The sequence below is a fragment of the Rhinoraja longicauda genome, chromosome 42, assembly GCF_053455715.1.
Source record: "Rhinoraja longicauda isolate Sanriku21f chromosome 42, sRhiLon1.1, whole genome shotgun sequence".
Classification (NCBI taxonomy): domain Eukaryota; kingdom Metazoa; phylum Chordata; class Chondrichthyes; order Rajiformes; family Arhynchobatidae; genus Rhinoraja; species Rhinoraja longicauda.
This window is the reverse complement of record NC_135994.1, coordinates 76,666-84,554: the sequence shown is the minus strand read 5'-3', so window position 1 is coordinate 84,554 and position 7,889 is coordinate 76,666. Positions and strand designations below refer to the sequence as shown.

At 50.5% G+C, this 7,889-nt stretch overlaps 1 protein-coding gene across 3 annotated transcripts in view; it reads left to right on the top strand.

Annotated features, from left to right (window-relative positions):
- The first annotated feature begins 5 nt into the window (after positions 1-5).
- Positions 6-7,889, top strand: part of slc39a5 (solute carrier family 39 member 5) — a 33,846-nt gene continuing 25,962 nt past the window's right edge. For 2 of the 3 annotated variants that reach the window (XM_078431268.1, XM_078431266.1), the window contains exon 1: positions 6-131. The gene's annotated coding sequence lies outside the window, so the exon portion shown is untranslated. Of the gene's footprint in view, positions 132-4,352; positions 4,434-7,889 lie in introns of those variants that run through there. The other variant, XM_078431267.1, reaches the window with a different exon arrangement.

Below are 7,889 nucleotides of genomic sequence, written 5' to 3'. Positions count from 1 at the left end.
CCCATCGCCTCCATCTACACCTCACGCTGCCTCGGCAAGGCCAGCAGCAGAATCAAGGACCAGTCTCACCCCGGTCACTCCCTCTTCTCCCCTCTCCCATCGGGCAAAAGGCATCAGTGGATATATTTAAGGTAGAGATAGATAGATTCTTGATTAACCATAGAAACATAGAAAATTGGTGCAGGAGGAGGCCATTCGGCCCTTCGAGCCTGTATGCACCATCATTCATTGTGATCATGGCTGATCATCCACAATCAGTAACCCGTGCCTGCCTTCTCCCCATACCCCTTGATTCCGCTCGCCCCTAGAGCTCTATCTAACTCTCTCTTAAATCCATCTAGTGAATCGGCCTCCACTGCCCTCTGTGGCAGAGAATCCCACACATTCACAATTCTCTGGGTGGAAAAAGTTTCCTCTCACCTCAGTTTCGATCCTGACTACGGGCGCCGTCTGTACGGAGTTTGTACGTTCTCCCCGTGACCTGCGCGGGTTTTCTCCGAGATCTTCGGTTTCCTCCCACACTCCAAAGACGTACAGGTATGTAGGTTAATTGACCGGGTAAATGTAAAAGTTGTCCCTAGTGTGTGTAGGATAGTGTTAATGTGCGGGGATCGCTGGACGGCGCGGACTCGGTGGGCCGAAGGGCCTGTTTCCGCGCCGTATCTCTAAATCTAAAAACCTCAGTTTTATGTGGCCTCCCCTTTATTCTTAGACTGTGCCTAGGGTGTCAGGGGTTTGTGGGGAGAAGGCAGGAGAATGGGGTTAGGAGGGAGAGATCAGCCACGATTGAATGGCGCTGGAGACTTGATGGGCCGAATGGTCTAATTCTACTATCACTGATGATCTTCTGATTTTATCACTCCCAGCTGAGATTGAACCCCACTCTGCTGCCAAGTATAGGTTTGCCCTCTGAGCTGTGTCTTTCTCCAATGATCAAAAAACACGATTGTGCAACTTTATGGCCCACTGATTAAAAGTAAAACAGAGGTGCTCAGTGTGTTTGCTAATATGTTCCTTTGGTATCCATAACCTCTGAACCTCAATTAGCCCACAGCTAATGCTTCCATGCAATAGGTATATGAGGTAATACCTCAGGTTAAAGAGTAACTAGGCAAGAAATTAGTTGGCAAAGTTTGGTTTAGTTTAGTGATACAGCGTGGAAACAGGCCCTTCGGCCCAACTTGCCCACACCGACCAACATGTCCCAGCTACACTAGTCCCAACTTGCCCACACCGACCAACATGCCCCATCTACACTAGTCCCACCTGCCCACACAAACCAACATGCCCCATCTACACTAGTCCCAACTTGCCCACACCGACCAACATGCCCCATCTACACTAGTCCCACCTGCCCACACCGACCAAGTGTAGATGGGGCATGTTGGTTTGTGTGGGCAGGTGGGACTAGGGTAGATGGGGCATGTTGGTCGGTTTGGGCAGGTGGGACTAGTGTAGATGGGGCATGTTGGTCGGTGTGGGCAGGTGGGACTAGTGTAGATGGGGCATGTTGGTCGGTGTGGGCAGGTGGGACTAGTGTAGATGGGGCATGTTGGTCGGTGTGGGCAGGTGGGACTAGTGTAGATGGGGCATGTTGGCCGGTGTGGGCAGGTGGGACTAGTGTAGATTGGGCATGTTGGTCGGTGTGGGCAGGTGGGACTAGTGTAGATGGGGCATGTTGGCCGGTGTGGGCAGGTGGGACTAGTGTAGATGGGGCATGTTGGTTTGTGTGGGCAGGTGGGACTAGTGTAGATGGGGCATGTTGGTCGGTGTGGGCAGGTGGGACTAGTGTAGATGGGGCATGTTGGCCGGTGTGGGCAGGTGGGACTAGTGTAGATGGGGCATGTTGGTTTGTGTGGGCAGGTGGGACTAGTGTAGATGGGGCATGTTGGCCGGTGTGGGCAAGTTGGGCCGAAGGGCCTGTTTCCATGCTGTATCATTCTGTGACTCCATGATTCTGTAACAAAGTAGTAATCTAAATTTGATTAGCGGGAAAATAACAGGATTAGTACCCCATGTGTACTTAACACTTTACAGATATATAATGTGGTGTTAAACATCCATCTGTGGCTTAGGTTAAGGAAACCAGAAAATGCCCCACTTTAACATTATCTTCTGTACAACAGAAATTTACAGCTCGTTAATTGATCTGTTTGTCTTTTTGGCAAAAGCTGATTACAAGTCACGTCAACATTTTGATCTGATCCAGTACCAATGGACTTCACAGACAGAGTTAACAGGAAGGAATTGCAGATGCTGGTTTACACCGAAGATAGACACAGAGTGCTGGAGTAACTCAGCGGGTCGGGCAGCATCTGTGGAGAACATGGATAGGTGACGTTTCACAGAGTGCTGGAGTAACTCAGCGGGTCAGGCAGCATCTGTGGACAACATGGATAGGTGACGTTTCACAGAGTGCTGGGGTAACAGTGGGTCAGGCAGCATCTGTGGAGAACATGGATAGGTGACGTTCCACAGAGTGCTGGAGTAACTCAGCGGGTCAGGCAGCATCTGTGGACAACATGGATAGGTGATGTTTCACAGAGTGCTGGAGTAACTCAGCGGGTCAGGCAGCATCTGTGGAGAACATGGATAGGTGACGTTTCAGAGTGCTGGAGTAACTCAGCGGGTCAGGCAGCATCTGTGGAGAACATGGATAGACACAAAGTCCTGGAGTAACTCAGCGGGACGGGCATCACCTGACCTGAGCCAGGGTTTGATCAGGAATGCCATGATTCTGGTTAGGCTGGAGTGGAAGGGAAGGATCTTTGCTGCGTTACGGTGGTGCGTTAGTTAAAGGACCTCCCCTGCTATCAGCTGATAGCAATCCTCCTGATTTAATAGAGAGCACATGGGTAGAATCTCTGACTGAGTCAACATTTGCTGCAGACAACTTGCTCCCCGTTATTTTTGAAGAATACGGACGATCACAGTAAGTGTTACTGTAGTTTACTCCACTTTAGTTTAGAGATACAGTGCGGAAACAGGGCCTTCCCCACCGAGTCCACACCGACCAGCGATCCCCGTACACTAACACTATCCCACACACACACTAGACTGTAGAGATACAGCACGGAAACAGGCCCTTCCCCACCGAGTCCACACCGACCAGCGAACACTAGCACTATCCCACACACACTTTGGACTTTAGAGAAACTTTTCCACACAGAGGGTGGTGGGTGTATGGAACAAGCTGCCAGAGGAGGTAGTTGAGGCTGGGACTATCCCGACGTTTAAGAAACAGTTAGACTGGTACATGGACAGGACAGGTTTGGAGGGATATGGGCCAAACGCGGGCAGGTGGGACTAGTATAGTTGGGAAATGTTGGGCCGAAGGGCCTGTTTCCACGCTGTGACTCTGGCATGCACTGGAATTTAGAAGGATGAGAGGGGATCTTATAGAAACATATAAAATTCTTAATGGACAGGCTAGGTGCAGGAAAAATGTTCCCGATGTTGGGGGAGTCCAGAACCAGGGCTCACAGTTTAAGAATAAGGGGTAGGCCATTTAGGACTGAAACCTTTTCACCCAGAGAGTTGTGAATCTGTGGCCAACATGCCCCATCTACACTAGTCCCACCTGCCCACACCAACCAACATGCCCCATCTACACTAGTCCCACCTGCCCACACCGACCAACATGCCCCATCTACACTAGTCCCACCTGCCCACACCGGCCAACATGCCCCATCTACACTAGTCCCACCTGCCCACACCGACCAACATGCCCCATCTACACTAGTCCCACCTGCCCACACCGACCAGCATGCCCCATCTACACTAGTCCCACCTGCCCACACCGACCAACATGCCCCATCTACACTAGTCCCACCTGCCCACACCGACCAACATGCCCCATCTACACTAGTCCCACCTGCCCACACCGGCCAACATGCCCCATCGACACTAGTCCCACCTGCCCACACCGACCAACATGCCCCATCTACACTAGTCCCAGCTGCCTGCGCTTGGTCCATATCCTCCCAAACCTGTCCTATCCATGTACCTGATTAACTGTTTCTTCATGACTCTTCAAACTCCGTACAGACAGCGCCCGTGGTCAGGATGGAACCCGGGTCTCTGGCGCTGTGAGGCAGCAACTCTACCGCTGTGCCACCGTGTTTATAACTAGGCGTGTGTGTAGAAAATCCCAAGCCAAAGTTGTTGGGTGCAAAGTGCAGCCGCTAGACTGCCCTGCCCAGGATAAGTAGATCGCTGGTCTGCTAGGATTGTGTCGTCCAGCATTTCTCTCTTGATCTCTCCTGTATGTAAAGTTACTCATCCGTTAACCAGATATCTCAACGGAGAGGGAGGGAGGGAGGGAGGGAGGGAGGGAGGGATGTCCACTTTGATGCCTTCTCTCTGAAGACTAACAACCGAGACCTTGCAAGCTGTGGGGAAGTGCAGAATCGAGCGGTCAGCAAAACGCAAAGGTACTTTTACAAATCATTTTTACATTCCCTCGATGTAACTGGGCCTGAAGGTCAAAGGTTCCACAGAGTGCTGGAGTAACTCAGCGGGTCAGGCAGCATCTGTGGAGAACGTGGATAGGTGACGTTCCACAGAGTGCTGGAGTAACTCAGCGGGTCAGGCAGCATCTGTGGAGAACGTGGATAGGTGACGTTTCACAGAGTGCTGGAGTAACTCAGCGGGTCAGGCAGCATCTGTGGAGAACGTGGATAGGTGACGTTTCACAGAGTGCTAGAGTAACTCAGCGGGTCAGTCAGCATCTGTGGAGAACATGGATAGGTGACGTTTCGGGTCGAGACCTTTCTTCTGTCTTAGAAACAGAAAATAGGTGCACGAGGAGGCCATTTTGCCCCTCGTGCCAGCACTGCCATTCATTGTGATTTTATAGTTTAGAGATACAGCGGGGAAACAGGCCCTTTCGGCCCGCCGGGTCCGCGCCGACCAGCGATCCCCGCACGCTAACACTACATTAACCAAGCCAATTAACCTACGAACCTGTACGTCTTTGTGGAGTGTGGGAGGAAACCGAAGATCTCGGAGAAAACCCACGCAGGTCACAGGGAGAACGTACAAACTCCGTACAGACAGCACCCGTAGTCGGGATCAAACCCGGGTCTCCGGCGCTGCATTCGCTGTAAGGCAGCAACTCTAACGCTGCGCCACCATGACCGCCCCAATCATGGCTGATCGTCCACAATCAGTAACCCGTGCCTACCTTCTCCCCATATCCCTTGATCCCACTAGCCCCTAGAGCTCTATCTAACTCTCTCTTAAATCCATCCAGTGAATTGGCCTCCACTGCCCTCTGTGGCAGAGAATTCTAAACTCCAGTGAATACAAGCCCAGTCTTTCCAATCTTTCCTTATGTGACAGTCCCGCCATCCCAGGCAAAGGGGAAAGCAGGTAGGAAATGGGTAAACAGTTCAACAATGAACTCTGGGGTTCATGTTACAAGGAGCAGTGAATTTCTCAGGGAAGTGGAGGTTGATCCTAATTGAGTTGGAAGGAACTGCAGATGTTGGTTTAAATTGTACAAAGTGCTGGAGTAACTCAGCGGGTCAGGCAGCATCTGTGGAGAACATGGATAGGTGACGTTTCACAGAGTGCTGGAGTAACTCAGCGGGTCAGGCAGCATCTGTGGAGAACATGGATAGGTGATCCTTCTGCCTGACCCGCTGAGTTACCCCAGCACTTTGTGTCCTTTTAAAACCCTTTGGAGTCATAGAGTGATACGGTGTAGAAACAGGCCCTTCGGCCCAACTTGCCCATGCCGGCCAACATGTCCCAGCTACACTAGTCATAGAGTGATACAGTGTGGAAACAGGCCCTTCGGCCCAACTTGCCCACACCGGCCAACATGTCCCATCTACACTAGTCCCACCTGCCTGCGTTTGGTCCATAATCCCTCCTAACCTGCCCTATCCATGTACCTGTCTAACTGTTTCTTAAACGTTGCGATAGTCCCAGCCTCAACTACCTCCTCTGGCAGCTCGTTCCATGCACCCACCACCCTCTGTGTGGAAAAGGTACCCCTCAGATTCCCATTAAATCTTTTACCCCAGGAGGAACAGCACCTCATATTTCGGTATAAATATTGAAACAATGGGTGACGTTTCGGATCGAGACCCTTCTTCAGACTGGTACAGGGTCTCGACCCGAAACGTCACCCATTCCTTCTCTCCAGAGATGCTGCCTGTCCCGCTGAGTTACTCCAGCGCTTTGTGTCTATCTTCGGGTTAAACCAGCATCTGCAGTTCCCTCCCTACAATGGTCCGACCTCTTTCGTGTAGAATAAGTGGAGTGGATAAAGGGGAGGCCATTTAAAACTGAGGTGAGAAAAAACCTTTTTCACCCAGAGAGTTGTGAATTTGTGGAATTCTCTGCCGCACAATTCACTGGATGGGTTTAAGAGAGAGTTAGATAGAGCTCTAGGGGCTAGTGGAATAGACAATAGGCAGGAGGAGGCCAATCGGCCCTACGAGCCTGTACGCACGGCCATTCAATGTGATCATGGCTGATCATTCTCAATCAGTACCCCGTTCCTGCCTTCTCCCCATACCCACTGACTCCGCTATCCTTAAGAGCTCTATCCAGCTCTCTCTTGAATGCATTCAGAGAATTGGCCTCCACTGCCTTCTGAGGCAGAGAATTCCACAGATTCACAACTCTCTGACTGAAAAAGTTTTTCCTCATCTCAGTTCTAAATGGCCTACCCCTTATTCTTAAACTGTGTGGCCCCTGGTTCTGGACTCCCCCAACATTGGGAACATGTTTCCTGCCTCTAACGTGTCCAACCCCTTAATAATCTTATACGTTTCGATAAGATCCCCTCTCATCCTTCTAAATCAAGGGGTATGGAGAGAAGGCAGGCACGGGTTATTGATTGGGGATGATCAGCCATGATCACAATGAATGGCGGTGCGTACAGGCTCGAAGGGCCAAATGGCCTCCTCCTGCACCTATTTTCTATGTTTCTATGTTTTGCTATGAAAATGACTTTGAAAGAATTTAGCATGTAAGATCACTTTATTGAAACAGCAAAGATAGGTAGTTGCCGCCTTACAGCGCCAGAGTTTGATCCCGACTACGGGCGCCGTCTGTACGGAGTTTGCACGTTCTCCCCGTGACCCGCGTGGGTTTTCTCCGAGATCTTCGGTTTCCTCCCACACTCCAAAGACGCATAGGACGAATGGTTAATTGGCTTGGTGTGTGTAAACATTGTCCCTAGTGTGTGTAGGATAGTGTTAGTGTGCGGGGATCGCTGGTCGGCGCGGACCCGGTGGGCCGAAGGGCCTGTTTCTCTGTATCTCTAAACTAAACAAAAAAAATGAGTCAGATGAGAAACATATGATTGTGTGTGAGGGTCAAACTGCTGGGAAGAAAAGCTCGCAAGAATCCCACCTTTCAGAAATCTCATATCACATGCATCAGGTCTCTGCAAGGTCAAATCTATGGTTCAGTCCCAAATAACACAGAGGATATTCTTTCTGACTTTAACCATGAACTAGATCTTGTAGAAACATTAAAAACATTCTTAACATTCTGAAGAAGGGTCTCGACCCAAAACGTCACCCATTCCTTCTCTCCTGAGATGCTGCCTGACCTGCTGAGTTACTCCAGCATTTTGTGATACCTTCGATTTGTACCAGCATCTGTAGTTATTTTCCTACAAAAATTTAGTTTAGTTTAGTTTAGTCTGTGGGGAAACAGACCCTTTCGGCCCACCGGGTCCGCGCCGCCCAGCGATCCCCGCACATTAACACTAACCTACACCCATTAGGGACAATTATTACATTTACCAAGCCAATTAACCTACATACCCTCACGTCTTTGGAGTGTAGAAGGAAACCGGAGCACCCGGACAAAACCCACGCAGGTCACGGGGAGAACGTGTATTAGGCCCGAGGGGCGCTGTAGGC